The sequence below is a fragment of the Theropithecus gelada genome, chromosome 4, assembly GCF_003255815.1.
Source record: "Theropithecus gelada isolate Dixy chromosome 4, Tgel_1.0, whole genome shotgun sequence".
NCBI classification, from domain to species: Eukaryota; Metazoa; Chordata; class Mammalia; order Primates; family Cercopithecidae; genus Theropithecus; species Theropithecus gelada.
In genome coordinates this window covers 14,383,930-14,403,693 of record NC_037671.1, presented here as the reverse complement: position 1 = coordinate 14,403,693, position 19,764 = coordinate 14,383,930, and positions in this window count along the sequence as shown.

Genomic DNA, 19,764 nt, shown 5'->3' with positions numbered 1-19,764 from the left:
TTCCCCATTCTATTCCCCCAAGTTCGTTACCAGGCACTCTAGGCCCAGATCTGTCCCATTTCCCAGGCAAAATCGTCTCTCAAAAAGGATCTGAAACTCATTTACGTTAAAATACACGTGAGGATTGCAGGGGAAAGCGTTGCCCCAAGGTTGGCCTTAGCTTTAAATAAACCAACCCCTGCAAGAGGCAGCAAAGCTTCCTCAGGAGGTACCAGCATCCTGCTAGTTGCTTTTTTTTAATGTTAATGTAACACTGTCCAGAATCGAGACATCGAGTAGTTAACTTTCATAATATTCTTATCACCAGAACAGTGTTAATATACATGAACATATTTTGTAATCATTTTTAATGTGTTTTTTTTTAACTTTTATTTTAGGTTCAGGAGTACATGTGCTAGTCGGTATGTTTAAAGTGGATTCATCCTGGAATTCCCATCTCACTACTCAGGCTGTAAGTTGAGCTGCACCATTTAAAGAAAGGCACCAAGGGTAAGAGAGAGCTGTGCTAGCACTCAGAAAATAATGAGCATTTTCATTCCCTTTTGGCAGAAGGAAGTGGAGGCCCACTCGTTTATTCCATCCTCCCCTCAATTTAAAAATTGCCCAAAGTAGTTGTTATCGGTGGAGGGTGTCCAGGTTCTTGGCGTTTGAACAAAGAATTGGACAAAACACACAAAGCAAAGAAATATTGAAGCAACAAAAGCAGAGATTTATTGAAAGCGGAAGCTCTCCACAGGGTGGGAGCAGGACCAAGCAAGCGGCTCTAGAGAGCTGGTTACAGAATCTTCCAGGGTTTAGATACCCTCTAGCGGTTTCCCATTGGTTACTTGGTGTACACCCTATGCAAATGAAGAGGATAAAGTGATGTTACAAAGTTATTTACTTGGTCGTAGAGACTTGGAGTATTTCATTTGATTTAGTTGGAGGAACTACTTACGTAGCTCCAGACCCTATTCTCCTGCCTCAGTTATGTATTGACAACCAGAGGCCTTGTGGTCTCTCTTTTAGCAGGTCCAGGTTAAAACCCTGGAAACCAACATTTCTAACAAGCATTGTGGGGTCATGGAGATTAAATGAGGGACTTATTGAGAGGCTCTTGGCCTTGCATGCCTGGGATCAAGAGAGTTGGTTATTATTTGAATCTTGTATGTCTCTTCCTGTAGCCTCATTTGGAAGTGCAAGTCTGACTTCCCATTTAGGCTCTCCTTAACCATCAGTTGCAGGCATTTCAAAAGAGCCTCTCTTTCCTCTGCGGGCCGTTCCACATGTTGCTGACAGATTCATCTTTCTATAGCACAGCACTGATCGTGCTTGCCACCTTTTAAAAAAGATAGCAAGGGCTATCTATGATCCTGGCTATCTTTTTAAAAAATTGAATTATTTTGTTCCCACATTTAAAATGAAATGTAAACTCTCTTTTGCAGCTTCAGAGCCCCTGCATGACTTGGTCCTTGCTGATCTTTCGACTTCATTTCCTACTGTTTCCCCTCCTGCTCCCCAGGGTCCAGTAACACTCATGTAACTGATCCTCACGTGCCTCCTTGCTCACTCCTGCCTCAAGGCCGCAGGCTTCCTCTTCCCTTGCAAGGAAAAGGAACACATTATTGCTATACCCCATATCCTTGCATGACTGGTTCCACTGCATGGTTAGTTCTTGGCTCAACAATTACCTCCCACTAGAGCAGCACCCCAGGATCCATCACATTACGCTTTCTATTTTTATTTTTTTACAGCACTTCGATCATCCGAGATGACTTTGTTTATTTGTTTTCTTGCTATTATCTTTCCACCTCCCTCCAGGATGTAAGCTGCCTGGGTTTCCTGTTCATGGTTCACTGTTGTTATCTCTGCTGCCTGGATAGCAGTTGACACACGACTGGCTTTCAAAAAGCATTCTGCATAGAACCAATTGTGCTTCTTTCACGGTCCTACATCTTTTTTTCAGAATCAAGTACACATTCCTCCACCTGCCAGTGAAGAACCTGCGTGGTTTTGCCCAATCCACTTGCTATAAATAAACTATGCTCATGTAGCTTCCTTTTTATTATAACAATTTACACATGAAGTTGAAATTAGCCACCTGGGTTTCTGTCTCCTAACCTTTGCTCCTCAAGGTGAAGTTTGTGGATCAGTATCATTGGCATCACCTGGGAGTTCTTGAGCGTTACAGACCCTGAAGCCTGCAGACCTACTGACTCCCCATTCCTATTTTAACAAGAGCCCAGGTGAATGGAACGCGCCTTGGGCCACACCTCATAATTACTAAAGGGGTAATATTAGACCACACAATCACCCAGTGTGTTTGGGCTAAACTATTCAGTATTCCCGCTTGGACACCTCACAGGCATCTCAAGCTGACAGTGTCCAAAACCGAACTATACTATTCCTCCAAAAAACGTCATTCTCTTCCAGTGTTCTCAGAAAATGAGAGCTATTGTCCTAAAATAATTTGTGAGCTATTCAAAGGCACAAACTCAGTATTATTCACCTTCATTTCCTATATGGAACGTCCTCAATGTTCGCTGAGCTGAATGTATTTTATTTTTAATTGATATATAATAGATGCACATATTTCAGGGGTACCTGTGAGAATTTAATGCATTTATATAATTTGGTTTTGTGTGTATGTGTGGGTGTTTGAGACAGACTCTCGCTCTGTTGCCCAGGCTAAAGTACAGTGGCACGATCTCAGCTCACTGCAACCTCTGCCTCCCAGGTCCAAGCAATTCTCCTGCCTCAGCCTCCCCAGTAGCTGTGACTACAGGTGTGTGCCACCACACCTGGCTAATTTTTTTTTATTTTTAGTAGATTTGGGGTTTTACCATGTTGTCCAGGCTGGTCTCAAACTCCTGACCTCAAGTGATCCTCCCACCTCAGCCTCTCAAAGTGCTGGGGTTACAGGTGTCAGCCACCACGCACAGCCCATTCATATAATTTGTAAAGATCAGGTCAGTGTAATTGGGATATTCATCACCTTAAATATTTATCTTTTCTTTATGCTAGAAACATTCAAATTATTCTCTTATAGCTATTTTGAAATAAACAAACAATTGTGAACTGTAATCACCCTACTGATCTATCAAACACTAGATCTTATTTCTTCTATCAAATTGTATATTTCTACTTGTTAATCAACTTCTCTTATCCGCCCACCCTCCTACCCTTCCCAGCCTCTGGTAACCACCAGTCTACTCTCTATCTTCATGAGATCAATCTCTTTTAGCTCCCACATATGAGAGTGAGAAATGTGGTATTTGTCTTTCGGTGCTTGGCTTATTTCGTTTAATGTAAAGACCTTCAGTTCCATCCATGTTGTAGTAAATAACAAGATTTCTTTATCTTTTCTTTTATTTTCTTTCTTTCTTTTTTTTTTTTTTTTTTTTTTTTTGAGACAGAGTCTTGTTCTGTCACTTAGGCTGGAGTACAGGGGTGCGATCATGGCTCACTACAGCCTTGATCTTCAAAGCTCAGTCAATCCTCCCACCTCAGCCTCCTGAGTAGCTGGGACTACAGGCATGTGCCACTACACCCCACTAAGTTTTTAATTTTTTGGAGAGATGGGATTTTGCCACGTTGTCCAGAGTAGTTTCAAACTCCTGGCTCAAGTTATTCTTTTTATGGCTGAATAATATTCCAGTGTCTACATATACCACATTTTCTGCATCCATTTATCCATTGATGGACACTTAAAGGTTGACTCCTTATTTTGATTAGTATGAATAGTGCTGCAGTAAACATGAGAGTGCAGATATCTTTTTGATATATTGATTTCCTTTCATTGGAAGATATACTCAGCAGTGGAATTGCTGAATTATATGGTAGTTCAATTTTTAGTTTTTTGAGGAATTTCCATCTAGTTTTCCATGGTGGTTGTACTAATTTACATTCCTACCAACACTGTACGAGGGTTCCCCTTTTCCCTACATTTTTGCCAGCATCCATTATTCCCTGTCTTTTTGATAAGTGGGATGAGATGATATCATCTCATTGTTTTTTGGGTTTTGTTTTGTTTTGAGACAGAGTCTCACTCTGTTGCCCAGCCTGGAGTGCACTGGTGTGATCTTGGCTCATGCAACCTCTTCCTTCTGGGCTCAAGCAATTATCATGCCTCAGCCTCCCAAGTAGCTGGGACTACAGGCATCTGTCACGATGCCTGGATAATTTTTGTGTTTTTAGTAGACATGGGGTTTCACTATGTTGCCCAGGTTGGTATGGAACTCCTGTGGTTTTCATTTGATTTGCGTTTCTCTTATTATTAGTGGTGTTGAGCATTTTTAAATGTACCCATTGGCCATTTCTATGTTTTTTCTTTTTTTTTTTTTTTTAGAAAAGTCTATTCAGATCTTTTGTCTATTTTTTAATTTTTTTTTTTTTTTTTGCTCTTGAGTTGTTTGAGTTCCGTGTATATCCTGTTTTAAACTTTCTTGTCAGATGGATAGTTTGCAAATATCTTTTCCTACTCTGTAGGTTGTCTGTACACTCTATTGATTGTTGCCTTTGCTGTACAGAACCTTTTTGCTTGATGTAATCCCATTTGTCTATTTTTGCTTAGATTGCCTTTGCTTTTTGAGGTCTTACACAACAAACCTTTGCCCAGACCGAAGTCGTGGAGCATTTCCCCAGTGTTTTCTTCTAGTAGTTTAATACTTTCAGTTCTTAGATTTCAGTCTTTAATTTATTTTTATTTGATTTTTGTATATGTGACAGATGGGGGTCTCGTTTCATTATTTTGCATATGATTATCCAGTTTGTCCAGCACCATTTATTGAAGAGTGTTGAGCTGAATTTTTAAAATTTATAGTCTAGTGGAGGAAATAGCCTAAGCAATAACAACGTGACAGCTACTTAACTAATCCAGTGAGATCTGGCAAGGCTCTGAACTTAGGAGGAAAAGTTAAGAAATACTAAGGAGCTAGAAGTGACAAAATGTGGTCACCAACTGGAGTGATAATTTATTTACTGGAAGGAATTTTAAATGACTCCCAGCTCTCCGCTTTGGAAACTGGGTGCATGGGAGCGACAGTCTCTAAAACAGGGACTGTAGGAAGAGCAGGCTGAACTCAGGAGAGATCTCAGGGTTCAAAACAGATTGTAGAGTTAACATGCAACAGCCAATGTTGACTCAGTAGTTACACACCAGTGATCCTACCACGTTCCCCGAGTCCGTTACTCTCCTACCCTCCAAAGTGTTTATGTCACACCCCATTCTTTCTCCTTGAGCCTTCATCACCTCCTGCACAGACTTAGGTCTTAGCTGATGGCCTTATTTTCTATTTCGTGGAAATAGCAGAAGCGGCGAGAAGAGGATGTGCTTAAACTCACATCCCCACACCTATAATCTGCCTTTTCTCTTGATGAAAACTAACCAACTTTTCTGTTAGTTTTCTGGGTCTCATCCCTTTTCCCTTTCCCAAGGACCTCATTTCAGTAATTCTATTCCCTCTCCACTGCATCATAAAAATGTCAGTGTCTATTAGCTTATTTCTATTATTGGTCAAGCATATTGAATCTCCTACCTTAAAAGCAAATGTAAAACCTCCTTTGACTCCACACCGTCCTTTAGCTATCACCCCGTTCTCTCCTTAACAGCAAAGCTCCTTGTCAGAGTTGCCTATACTTCTGCCTTCACCTTTTCTCTTCCCATTCCCTCTTGTACCCACTATTGAAACTGCTTTGTCAAGGTCATCAATGACATTCACATCACTAAATCCACCACTCTGTTCTCAGCCTCCATTGTACTCCCTCTATCAGCAGGGGACACACTTTTCACCTCCTCCTGGCCTCTCTCACTGCACTTGCCCTTGAGGACCCTACACACTCATGGTTGCCCTCCTTCCTCCAGGGCCACTCTTTAGTCCCCTTTCTTGGTTTCCCTCCTCTTCCTGACTTCTTCATATTGGCATTCCCAATTCTCGGTCCTCAGTGTGCTTCTCTGTTTTAAGTGCATACCCTTGGCGACCTCATCTGGCATCACTGCTTTTGAAATCCACTAGGTGCTGATGACTTCCAAAGTTCTAGCTTTAATCCAGACCTGTTTCTTAAACTCTACATTCACATATCCAATGTCCTTCTCAACAGCTACACTTCGATGTCTAATAACTATGTAGAATTGAATTTACACCAAGTTGATCTCTGTATTTTCACCCCCTCTGTGCTCCCCCACAGTCTCTCTCTCTCTCTTTTTTTTTTTTGGAGATGGAGTCTCACTTTGTCACCCAGGCTGGAGTGCAGTGGCACGATCTTGGCTCACTGCAACCTCCACCTCCCAGGTTCAAGCGATTCTCCTGCCTCAACTTCCTGAGTAGCTGGGATTACAGGTGTGAGCCACCATGCACAGCTATTTTTTTGTAGTTTTAGTAGAGATAGGGCTTCACCACGTTGGCCAGACTGGTGTCGAACTCCCAAACTCAGGTGATCCACCCGCCTCAGCCTCCCAAAGTGCTGGGATTACAGGCGTGAGCCACTGTGCCCGGACGGTCTTTCTTATCTCTGAAAATGACAACTCCCCTTCTGTTTACTGGGGTCAAAACCTTTGAGCTCCATCTTGATTTCTTCCACTCCCCACATTCCAACAGAAGACAGTGTTGGTCTCACCTCCAATTATGACTCAAATTCATCGTTTCTCACTACTCTACCACCACCGCCCTGATTCAAGCCCCCACTATCTCTCACTCTGATTATTGCAGTGGCCTTCTAGGAGCATAAATCAGATTATATCGCTCCTCTCCTTAGAATCTTCAACAGCTCCTGTTTCACTCATGGTAGAGGCCAAAGCCCTAACATTGCCCTCGCAACCCTGACTGATCTGCCTTCCTGATCTTTTCATCCTCTTTCTCCCTTCATTCTAGCCCCATGATGATTCCTTCAAGATGCCAAACGCGGTCCCACCTCGGGGCATTTGTGCTTGTTATTGCCCCTGCCCAGCCTCATGGTATAATCCCTCCCTTATTTTAAGTCTGTGCCTAAATGTTGCATTATTAAGGAGGCATTCCCAGGGACCCCATAATGAATAGAAGGGTCTGCTCATGGCCGCCCTATCCTACCTACCCAGCATTATATTTTTCCACAGCATTTCCTCCATCTAACATATGAAATGTTTACTTCATTTATTCATTGTCTGTCTCTTCATTAGAATGTAAGTTTCATGAGGGCATGGATTGGTCTGATTCGTTTATTGCTTTATCACCAGCATAAAGAACAGCACCAGGCATATAGTAAGCACTCAATAAATATTCGTTGAATAAAAAATGAATTAAAACAATGTGCATTGAATGTCTTCTATGTGTCATGCACATATAAATAGGAGTTGAAAGTGTGGGAAACAATGGGACCTCACCTCAGGAATTGACAGGTGAGATTGAAACAGAGGGTGAGAACACAGTTTGGGGAAAGAAAAAAAAGAGGACCCTGGAAGGGAGCATGAAAAGGAGTTGCTAGAGAGGTAGATAGTAAACCATAAGAAAATTGTCATGGAACACAGGGCAAGAGGGCAAGGTAGAGTTTAGAGGAAAAGGAATTGACGGCTGGGCGTGGTGGCTCACACGTGTAATCAAGACCAGTCTGACCAGCATGGTGAAACCCTGTCTCTACTAAAAATACAAAAAAATTAGCTGGACGTGGTGGCGGGCACCTGTAATCCCAGCTACTTGGGAGGCTGAGGCAGGAGAATCGCTTCAACCCAGGAGGTGGAGATTGCAATGAGCTGAGATCGCGCCATTGCACTCCAGCCTGGGCAACAAGAGCAAAACTCCATCTCAAAGAAAAGGGAAGAAGAAAAGGAATTGCCAAGAGGAGTGATGCTGCAGAAAGGTAAGGTAAGAGAAAGAAATGGAAAGCACCCATTGGATCTAGAAAAGCATTTGGAGGACCTTAGTGGCTCCTAGCAACTGTGAATGTGAGCTGACTGACCTGTCAGTTACCCAGCAAGTGAGACTGTAACCTGCCCAAGGGCTTTGGGCAAAGAAATGGTATTTATTGGACAAATCTATGGGCCAGGCGCCTGCCAGGTAATTTGCATATACTAATATACTTGATTCTCACTGCAACCCAGTGATATAGGTGTAATTTCCCACTTCACAGATGCAGAAATTGAGGTTCCACAAGGCCAAATAACTAATCCAATATCCAACAACTACCAAGTAGCAATGCTGACCCTAAAATTTTGGTCTTCCTGACTCTGCGCTTACTAGGGAGTGGGGTTGGGAGTGGGTAGTGTATCTTCCCCTCCCTCCCAGGGCATCTGAAAGTCTCTTATTGAGGCAGCCACTGCTGGTTTCTAATCCAATAACTATCCTTTCTCCCTGCTAAGGGTCCTGAATTGTGTTTCTGGATGGGGCATCTTTGTGCTTTGGGAAAGACTGAGCCTTTTATTTTTTAATTTTTATTTTTAAATTTTACTTTACATTCCAAGATACATGTGCAGAACGTGCAGGTTTGTTACATAGGTATACATATGCCATGGTGGTTTGCTGCATCTATCAACCCTCATCTAGGTTTTAAGCCCCACATGCGTTAGGTGTTTTTCCTAATGCTCTCCCTCCGCTTGCCCCTCATCCCCCAACCGGCCCTGGTGTATGATGTTCCCCTGCTTGTGCCCATGGGTTCTCATTGTTCAGTTCCCACTTGCGAGCGAGAACATGCAGTGTTTGGTTTTCTGTTCCTGTGTTAGTTTGCTGAGAATTATGCCTTCCAGCTTCATCCATGTCCCTGCAAAGGACATGAATTCCTTTCTTTTTATGGCACAGACTGAGCCTTTTCTTAACCCCAGGAGGTAAAATGTGACGGTCCTAAACCAATTAGGACCATTTCATTTGCTTTGTTGTTGACAGGCTTAGGAACAGGCTTGGGATGCAATTCTGCCTCTAGGGCTCGTGGATATGTCTGCTGGGGAGTGAGCCTTGGAGGAAGAGCGTTTCTAGGAAAGGAATCATCTCTCAAAAAGAAACATAGGGATCCAAAGAAGAGTGGGCCTTCCTTTTGGGTTTTTAAATTTATTTTCATTTAGATGTGGTTGGGAATGCACCGCCTAGAGCTATTGTGACAGTTTGCAATCATGAGGGAACCAAGAACTTCAGACCAAAGCTGATATGAAGACTTCTATGGAACTGTTGAATTAACAGATGCTGGGTCCACCCTACTCCCTGGACTCTTGCTTGATGAAGCAGCAAATATCTATTGTTCAACCCAGTATAAGTTGTATTTTTACATTATTTGGAGTAAAAATATCCAATCTACGTAGTCTCCCAGACCATGTCTGTTTTTACTCACCAGTTCATTCCAACTCTGAACACAGTGCTTATTGCTCGAAAAATATGTTTTGATTGGCAGCAGGAAGACTGTTATTTTAAAAAAGTAAAAATGAATGAATTTGGTTAATTATTATAAAGTGTAGGAGGCTGAGGACACAATCATTTTTAGAGAATTCTCTCTAAAAGCGCAACAGGAAGAGAAAATGTAGATACCACAAAGACAAGTTCCTCCCAACGCTCCGCCGGCATAGTGCCACTGGGGACATTATGTGCTATGACCCCTATGGATCAGATGGCCGTTCACTCCCATGTAATTAATTAAAATTAAATCAGCTTTTGTCCCCGATTACCGAGGCTCAAACTAAAAACAGCCCAGAATGTATTCTCAGTCAGGAGGTGGCTGTGTTGGAGATTCGTGTTGGCATCTCTGAGCTGTGGCCACAGCACACATTTTTGTGGGAAATATCGGATGACACTTTTCCAGCAGCGTTCTTCCATTAGGAAGGTGGGGGAACGGGGGGTGGTGGCAGCATTCTTCCATTAGGAAGGTGGGGGAACGGTGGGTGGTGGCAGGGCTCAGTGGACCCAAGAGACCTTTTCTCCTTCTAAAACTCATTTAGACTCATTCTTCCCCAGTTAATGAGGCCATTTTGCACCCCTTTCAGAGGTAATGTAACTGGAGAAACCAATGGGTGCAAAATTTGGAAACATCAGAGTCCCCTTCCCAAAGCCTTGTTTTGCAAGGCCCTATGTGGTTTGTGGGAGCAACTTGAGGTCCTGGTTACTGATAAAAATGATATAATTTTAGAACTTTTCAAATGCCAATGTGGCCTCCTTGTTAAAGAACAGCAATTAGAGCCTTGAAGTACTGAGTGCAGTTAACTAAACTGTTTTCCAAATGCCCATATTCAGTCTTGGTTCTGGGGACTGATGTCTTCCTCCCATTTGGCCCCTTCTCACGCTCATTCATTCAGCTACATTGTTCTAGCTGTGGTCCCGCAAGAAGGCTCAGCTTCAGTATATGCAGGGGTGAGCCAGGAAGACAATTCCAGCCCAGGATTTGGAGAAAAGTCTCTCTGTGCCTGCACTGCCTGTGGTGCTATGCTGAGGGAGGTGACCGTGAGTGATTTCGTACGTGCAGATTGTCATGTTTGACCCCATGATCTTGGCTGATGGAACCAGGAAATGGCAGTTGTCTTTGAAGACAGTCATCAGCAAGCTGGCTGGCAGCCAGGAAGATAACACAGTGGGAACCTCTACACGATAAGGGTTGCCCAGTGCCCTGTAGTGAACAATGAACTATATCAGATACTTTCTTTTAGGGAACTTGAAAATGACACAGAGAGAAATGCAAGTGGCAATGGGATCCAGAAACCGAGAGACTCATGGAAAGGAGGCAGCTGGTGGAAGCAGGAGACAGCAGAAGCCAAGCCAAACAGCAAAAGGATGTTGAAAGGAGCCAGAAGGGGTCATCTGAGAGATATCAAGAGTGGCAGCAGAAACAGACAGGGGCCTCCTGTGCCAATGCCTGCTTTTGAGAGATCAAGATCATGGTATCTGCAGACTGAGAACAAAGTGTGAGGCTCAGAACTAAGTCCATTCAAGCTCCGCATTTCTTTGTTATGTCCCTTTCATCAGTAATTTCCATTAGTTCCTTACATCTCTTTCATCATGAATTTCCATTAGAAAATCTAATTGCATCAGACTCTCTGAAAGAGTTTAACTAATAGATCCAATATTTACGAGCTTTGTGATCCTGGGTAAGTCACGTATCCTCCATGAACATCAGTTGTTTCATCTCTATGTGTGATAGGCAGAATAATAGCCCTAAACATGTTCATGTCCTAATTCTCGCAATTTGAGACTATGTTACCTTATATGGCAAAAGGGATTCTGCAGATATGATTAAGTTAGGAACCTTGAGATGGGGTCCTATATTATACATGTGGGCCCAGTCTAATCACATGGGTTCTTAAAATCAGGGAGAAAATTTCCCAGCTGTGGTCAAGGAGAGATGTGACGAGGGAAGAATGGTCAGAGAGATGCAGCACTGCTGGTTTTCAGGATAGAGGAAGGGGCCATGAACCAAGGAATGTGGACTGCCTTTAGAAGCTGGAAAAAGGCAAGGAAGCAGATTCTTCCTGACCCAGAGAGGAGGAACACAGCCCGGCCAAACACCCTAGCTTTAGCCCTGTTAAACCTATGTTAAACTTTTAACCTGTAGAACTGTAATATAACAGATTTGTGTTGTTTTAAGCTGTTAAGTTTGCAGTAACTTGTTACAGCAGCAAAGAAAACTAATACATTCTGATGGCTAACACTACCTATCCATGGAAAAATGTCTAAAAGAATATATTCTCCAATGTAACACTGGTTTTGTCATCATCTTTTCAAATTATTTATTTTTTCTGGTTTCAACAATGACTGTATGTTATTTCTATAATAAAGAAATGATGGAAATGTAAAGAATAAGTAATATGTACTAAGTTAAGTTAGATTACCTCTAAGGCTCCACCTAACTGTGGCATTATCTGAGCAATCCAGCTGGTGGCTTAATTGCCAATCCATATCTTATTTCTTCTTGGACAGGTCTTAACTCCTCCACAAAGGAACCAGAAAGAGCAATTTCAAATCACTCCTGGTGTCTTTATTTTCCATATTTCAGATACAAATAGGTATTCACCTGTGTATGATATCAGTGTGTTTCTACATATTTATGTGTCCTTTATTTATATATATATTTTTTACAAATTATAATCAGATATAATTATGGGGTGCACAGTGATGTTATGGTGTATGTATACCACAAGGAATGTTGGAATCAAACTAATTAACATATCCATCCCCTTAAATACTTATCATTTATTCCTCCTAACTCTTTCTAGCCCTTCACCACCACCTCCCCATTCCCTGACCTCCAGCTTCTGGTATTTTTACATTATTTGGAGCAAAAATCATTTTACCATCACTTTACTCTCTATTAGTTAAATTATTCTAGACTCCACGTATGAATGAGAGCAGGCACTATTTGTCTTTCTGTGCCTGGCTTATTTCACTTAGCATGATGTCTTCCATGTCCATCCCTGTTGTTGCAAATTATAGGATTTCTTTCTTTTTAAGGCTAAATTGTATTCCATTGTGTGTATATACCACATTTTCTTTATCCATTCGTTCACTGATGGACACGTAGGAAAATTTTCTATTTTAGCTGTTATAAACAGTGCTGCAGTAAACATGGGAGTGCAGATATCTCTTCAACATAATTTCAAGTCGTTCGGATATATATATATCCCAAAGTGGAACTGCTGGATCTACATGGACTTTTTTTTTTTTTTTTTTTTGAGATGGAGTCTTGCTCTGTCGCCCAGGCTGGAGTACAGTGGCCGGATATCGGCTCATTGCAAGCTCCGCCTCCCGGGTTTACGCCATTCTCCTGCCTCAGCCTCCCCAGTAGCTGGGACTACAGGCACCCGCCACCTCGCCCGGGTAGTTTTTTTTGTATTTTTTAGTAGAGACGGGGTTTCACTGTGTTAGCCAGGATGGTCTCAATCTGCTGACCTCGTGATCCACCCGGCTCAGCCTCCCAAAGTGCTGGGATTACAGGCTTGAGCCACCGCGCCCGGCCACATGGACTTTTTAAAAGATTTCATTGTCCAGGCGCAATGTCTCAAGCCTGTAATCCCAGCACTTTGGGAGGCTGAGCTGGGTGGATCACGAGGTCAGGAGTTCGAGACCATCCTGGCTAACATGGTGAAACCCCGTCTCTACTAAAACTACAAAAATTAGCCGGGCATGGTGGCTTATGCCTGTAATCCCAGCTACTCGGGAGGCTGAGGCAGGAGAATCACTTGAACTGGGAGGCAGAGGTTGCAGTGAGCCGAGATTGCGCCACTGCACTCCAGCCTGGGCGACAGAATAATATTCTGTCTCAAAAAAAAAAAAAAAAAAAAAGATTCCACTGATTGGTAAGTAATGATACACAATACATACATATATACAACAAATATGTGTTGCCTATATGTCGTGTAGTCTTGAGGTCATTCAGATGATGTATGTTTTTAAAGTCTTCATGGGTCCTGCTATGGTGCATTATGACAGATCTCAAAATTGTGTTGCTAGCGCTCAAGATTAAAAAGGACATTTTAGAGAGTTTGTGGCCAAAATAAGGCTTACCTATCGTTACAGTCTCCCAGCAGCCTCACCTAAAGTCTTAAAAAGCTCATTCACGATCCACTCGATGTCAACAGGTGAGGGCTACTAGCTGATACTAGAGTTATCAATACTGATGACAAGCACAGCAAATGGAACTGTGCAGCTCATTAGAAGATACTTATGAACCACTTAAACTTAAGAACTTGGCTTTAGTGAGTTAAAAATGCAGAGTATGCCCTGCAAAACCAGTTCCCACTTGAGCAAGAATTTGTTAGTTCTTATCACAGCCAACCATCTTCCGGACTTTGAATGGCCCTAAACCTAATTTGGCGTTTTGGACAGGACAATAGGTACTTGCCTGACATGGTTGGGGAATAACGCACAGCTGTTTCCCATTTAGGTCACTTTGATCTATGACTGAGCCAAATACCTGGGCCTGTCCCCAGCCAAACTACATCCCAGAGGAATGAAGGAAATAGAGCAGAATTTTAGGAGTAGGGATCTCAGTACATTTTTAAGCATGTTTTTATTCACCAAATATTTGTTGGATGCTGTAGATGTGTTCTCAAACATTTATGTGCATAAGATTTACCTAGGAGAGTCCCACTACCCAGACAGACAGAATTTGGCAGCTCAGTCATGGGGCCTGGGAATCTACATTTAACCGGCTTCGTAGGTGATTCTGATAAGAAACCTCCATGGACTACTTTGTAAAAGTACTTTGTTTAGTTTGGTCTCCAGAATGAAGAAACAACAGTTCCCTGCCCTCTGGAGCCTCAAAGTCCAGGGAATGGAGATACACTATTGTGACATTACGTGATTAATGCTATATAGAGGGCATGGTGACAGTGAGGGAGGAAAGGATGATTCTGTCCAGAGGATACCAAGGGGTTGCCAGAAAGACAAGGAGAAAGGGCATTCTAGGCAGGGGAACAGCCTTTACAATGCCCTAACCATGAGAAGTTATAGAATAGGAGGGGACAGAGAGCAACCTCAATGTTTAACAAATTAGCAGCCTCAGGTATTTCTTTATAGCAACACAAATGGACTGAGACAAATGGAAGTGTGGGACGAGAAGGCTTGCCCCTGATTTAAATGGGATGAACTTATCCAGAGAAGGCAGGAGCATGAGCATGTGTGGGGCCCAAGGGTGAATCACAGTTTGATGTGATGGGAAGGTGAAGGGCACTGCAGAGTTGGACGAGGCAGGAGAGAATGTAAAGAGAAGAGTGGACTGCCATTCACCGGCGCATCATTTCAATTCTATTTTGTAGGCAACAGGAAGTTGGTAAAAGTCTTTAAGCAGAAAGTGAACATGAGAAGATATGAAGTTTGTCTATGGAAACATCTAATATTTTGAAGATGTTCATTCAATTAGTATCTCCTGAGGACCTGGTGTCTTGGCCCTTTCAGGCTGCTATACCAAATAACTAGGACTGGGTAACTTACAAACAACAGAAAGTGATTGCTCCCAGTAGTGGAGGCTGGAAGTCTCAGGTCAAGGCGACAGCAGATTCAGTGTCTGGCAAGGTCCTTCTTCCTCATAGATAGTGCCTTCCAGCTGGGTCTGCATGTGGTGAGAGGAGCAACAGGGTCCCTCAGGCCTCTTTTATAAGGGGACTAATGCCATTCATGAGGGCACTGTCCTCATGTCCTACCCACCTCTCAAATGCCCCACTTCCTAATGATAATACCTTAAGAATTAGGTTCCAACATATGAATTTTGCAGGGGGACACAAAAATCTGAACACAGCACCTACCATGTTCCCAGCAGTACTTTATAGAGGCCAGAGGAGGACCTCGCAGCTAGGAACTGTTGTAACAGTCTGAGCAATTAATGTGTAAACTAAGAAAGTGGCAAGGGATACACAGAGAGGGAACTGAATGAGTCAACAAGATTTGATTTGAGATTTAATTAAGAAAAACAGCAACACAGAATATGGTGACTGGTTGGCTTAAAGATTTGCGGTGTTTGGGGACAGAGGGGCTGAGAATATGGTAATGACATGAATGGTGCTATAGTTTGGATGTTTGTCCCTCCAAATCTCATGCTGAAATTTAACCCCCAATGTTGAAAGTGGGGTTGAATTGAAGGTGTTTGGGTCATGGGTGCAGATCCTTCATTAGTGCAGATTAGATTAGTGTCTTTCCTTGACAGGGTGGTGAGTGGGTTTTTAATCTGTTAGTTCCCATAAGAGCTGGTTGTTAAAAAGAGCCTGGCACTTCCGCCCTTTCTTGCTTCCTCTCTCATCACGTGATCTCTGCACATGCAAGCTTCCCTTCCTCTTCCAACATGACTGAAAGCTCCCTGAGGCCCTCCTGTCCCTCCTCTAGAAGCACTGGCACCATGCATCTTGTACAGCCTGCAGAACAATGAGTCAAATAAAGCTCTTTTCTTTATAAATGACCAGCCTCAAGTATTCCTTTATAGCAATGCAAATGAACTAGGACAAATGGAAGTGTGGGAAGAGAAGGCCCCTCTTTTAAATGGGATAAACCTACCCATAGAGAAAGCAGAAGAGTGAAAACATGTGAGGCCCAAGGGTGAATCACCACAGCAGTAAGCGGTGAAGTGTACTGAACCAGTAAGAGGGGAACCAAGGCAAGAGATGTCCTCCAAAGAAGTAGAGAAGGGCCTGAGAGGAAAGAAGTGGTCAACCACTTTCAGTGCAGCAGAGAAAAAGACTTTGTAGTGTCTGCTGGTTTATCATCCAGGTTCCTGAGGGTGATCTTAGCAAAGACGATTTCAGCAGAGAGCTGGGGGCATGGACCAGATGTCAGGATGGAGGGAATACAGTGAGGAAGGAAGGAATGAAAAGTGTGGAAGTGGAGGTATGGAGTGTAGACAAATGTTTTAGGGCAACTGAGTATGAAAGAAAGAAGAGAAAGAGGCCAAGAAGAAGATGGAACTAAGGAACTGAGTTAGGACTGCCAGGAAAATGTGGACATAGGTGTTTGTTTATAAGATAAGAAAAGTTGTGGTGAGAATAGAGGAAGGGTAAGTTGGATTTCCAGTTTAAATTTCCATTGTCTTAGAGAAAAAAATAATTGTATAAAAACTAAAGGGAACAAACAGGGAGTGCTGGAGTTTTAACTATTAGGGATCAGTAAAAAATATTTCTCAATTTAGAAAGTAGTTAACCCACAATATGGGACTGTGAAATGGAGGCTGCTACAAGAGTCAGGATAAGGGAAATGTCCAAGGAAGGAGAGAGGTAAACAGTTGGTCCTTGTGGAGAAAAAAGTGGATGTAAGTAATCACGGCACTTGGCATCCCTCCCTGTGTCTGGGGTCATTGTCAGGGGCAGCTTATGTATGTATCAGGGGAGGGTTGTGATTTGACTTGATGTTTTGGCTAGGTGATTGTGAAGGCAGAAAGGAAAAATCCCCAAAATCATTTTATCAAATGGCAAATAGACCTTTGGTATTTAATCCAGGAATCTCTACCCAGAGGTAAATCAGCTGGATGTGAATCCACATTTTTATGTATTTAGAAAACAAATGGATGAAATTCAGAAAAACTGGGGAGCCTCACCTCTTCAACCATCTAAAGCAGCAATGCAGTTTTGTTTTTTACATTCTCGTGAATAAGATGTTGTTTTCAAGTTGCTATTTCATGTGAAACCAGAACAGCAGTTTATACAGTTCCTTCAGAAACCGAGGATAGTACGGTATGGTGGTTTCAGTCTCAGGTTCTGTTTGTGTGCACACACATGCTCAAGGGCAAGGGTACACATGTGCACAACGACAAATTGACAGTGGTGACATATATTTATATGAATGCCTGAAAATGTCTTAGTAGAACATACCTCAAACCAATAGCGAAGGTTCCCTGTGGGCAAAGCAAGAGAGAAAACTACAACTAGGGCTGATGGGCAAAGACACTTTGGAGAATTTCATCTGCAATGTTAGTTCTTTACAAGATAAATTTATTACTTGTAGATTTTAAAATTTTGTCTTAAAGTTATAGAGAGATTAGCACTAATTAAGTTTTACCAAGCATTTTTTGAGAAGTCAAAGATGGTTATTATCTAGTGGAAAGGTAGGCAAACAGGGTGTAAACCATGGAGAAATATGTGCTTGCCAGATTCCTAAATGCGGTGAAAGCTTGCAATAAGTCAAAATCTTTACAATGTGCCATCACTTCTGTCTTTAGAAGTGTTCAGTCTTTCTTCCTTTTGCTCTTCTAGGTGCCCATGTTTTCTCAAACAGCTGTTCTATGACTAGAAGAATGGTTTCATCTTTGCCAATGTTGTTTGCCTCCTGCTGATATAAATTTAAAATGGTAGCTATTACTATCGTTATTAATTGGGTGGTGATGCTTGAAGCCGTAATTCAAAGGAATGAAAATGAACAGAGAATGGGGAACAGTATGGAAGAAATGGTGAAACTGCAGGGATCACAAGGCATCCTGAAAGAGCTCCCATCAGGAGACCTTACCCAAGGCATGACAGGAGGCAACGGCTAGGCTTAGAGCTTTTAGAACATGAGAAAAGTCTGGAAAGGATACCACAGGGGACCTGACAGACGACAGGAGAGGAGAGGGAAAATTCTTGAGCAGCAGAAGGGCCTCAGTTAAGGTTATTGGGGAGAATTTGCAAGGAAACAAGTTGCCTTTATTAACTTTCCCAGTGAGTCTGGATAGCTTTGGTGCATGAGAGAAAGTGGATGGACAGGGATAGAAATGGGCAAGGTGAAGACCCCGAAAAACAAGAACAAGGAAATCTACATTGTACACATTGCTGAAATAGGTCATGGAGGTCGGCAATGTAGGAGGGCTAGAGAGCCCAGGACTTGGCTGAGGGACTGAGAGAACAGAGAGGCAAAAGACAAAGGTGTCCTGTTAGGGGAGAGAGAAAAATAGGTTTATAAGGGCAAGAGAGCAGCAGAAGAAGGTGAATAAGGCTCATTCTTCCGTGCGTTCCAGACGGTCATCTCTCTTAGGGGAGAAACCGATTCTCATTTCTGTTTTATTTATTTTAGCACGTGTTAAATAATGCTTTTAAGATCATGAATGAACTAATTAACAGAAATAGTATCTTGCTGGTTTGTCTCCCGCTGAGCTACAGGGTTCTGGAGGGCGTCCTGTAGAGGGACGTATCGAGAATGCCCGGGAAAGCTCAGGAGACTTCGCAGGTGTGCAGTAGTTAATGAATGGGGAAAAATGATCGGGATCTTTTTGAGTTCTGATGTCCTCATCTAAAAATAAAAACCACAAGACAAGCTCCCATTCCCAAGAAGGGAGGAGGCATCCTTTATAATACTAGACAACTTTGCTCTTAAAATTTGCCAGACCAGCCCTTGAGCATTTTCATTTAAATTCCTCAGTGGGCAGTTGATTCCCCATGGCTCATACTGTCTTCCATTGTGGAGGGGAATGAGTCAAGCAAATGGAATCATAAATACCCACATGCGCATGCGTGCACACACACACGTGCACACACACACGTGCACACACTTTGGCCATAGATTTTTCAACCTTGGAGTCTTCTCAAATTCTCCTCACTTTTCCTTCCCCCACCCTCATCCTCCACTCCACAACAGCTGCTCCTTGGACCAGACCTCCAAAACAAATTCAAAACAGTTGCCTGGGGTTTGGCTACTGCTTCACAGGTAGTTATAAAGCATTTTGTGGTGCAAACCAAGATTCCAGCTAACTGAGATGGCATGAAGGAGCTAATTAAAGCAATCAAGAAGCTGGTTTAAATAAAGATGAAAATGTAAGCCCTGTCCTCATTGGACAGAGTGATTAGAAATTAAAGTTGTTTGTTTTTTGTCAGAATCATCTGTGGTTTGCCAAAATGTGGACATGCAGCATAACCTGCTACTAATCAAAAAGAAAATAAAACAAACCAAAGAAGAAGAAGAAAATCTAGCACTGTAAGTAGGAAAACAGACATAGAAAATCGGCATCTTTGCAAATGGGAAAAGTATTTAACTTGTTTTTCTAAAATAAGTCTGATCTGTTTTTGGACAAAGTCTTAGTTCCTTAGTTTGCCTTGAAAGACATGCTCTCTCTCTGTGTGTGTTCTGAAAAACTCAGTAGTGGGAGGTCCAGGCAGCTCAAAGTGGGAAATGAAGCCATAGGATGAAGATGAAAGAACAGAGTTCAGGATAATAAGGCTGTCAATCTCAAGTATTTTATGTAAAAGGAGTCCAAGCTTAGCATTTTTAATATCTCTAGTGTGTCACTGACTTATGCAGACAACTTGATGATGTTAATATTCAAGTCATACTATAAAATTATGTTTTCTAGAATTTATACATTTAAATTTGTGCTAATTAAATGCCTAATGAAGAAAGTAATTCCTTACCTGATATGGTATAATGGGAAATGCATAAAAGGACATTTTAATAAAACATG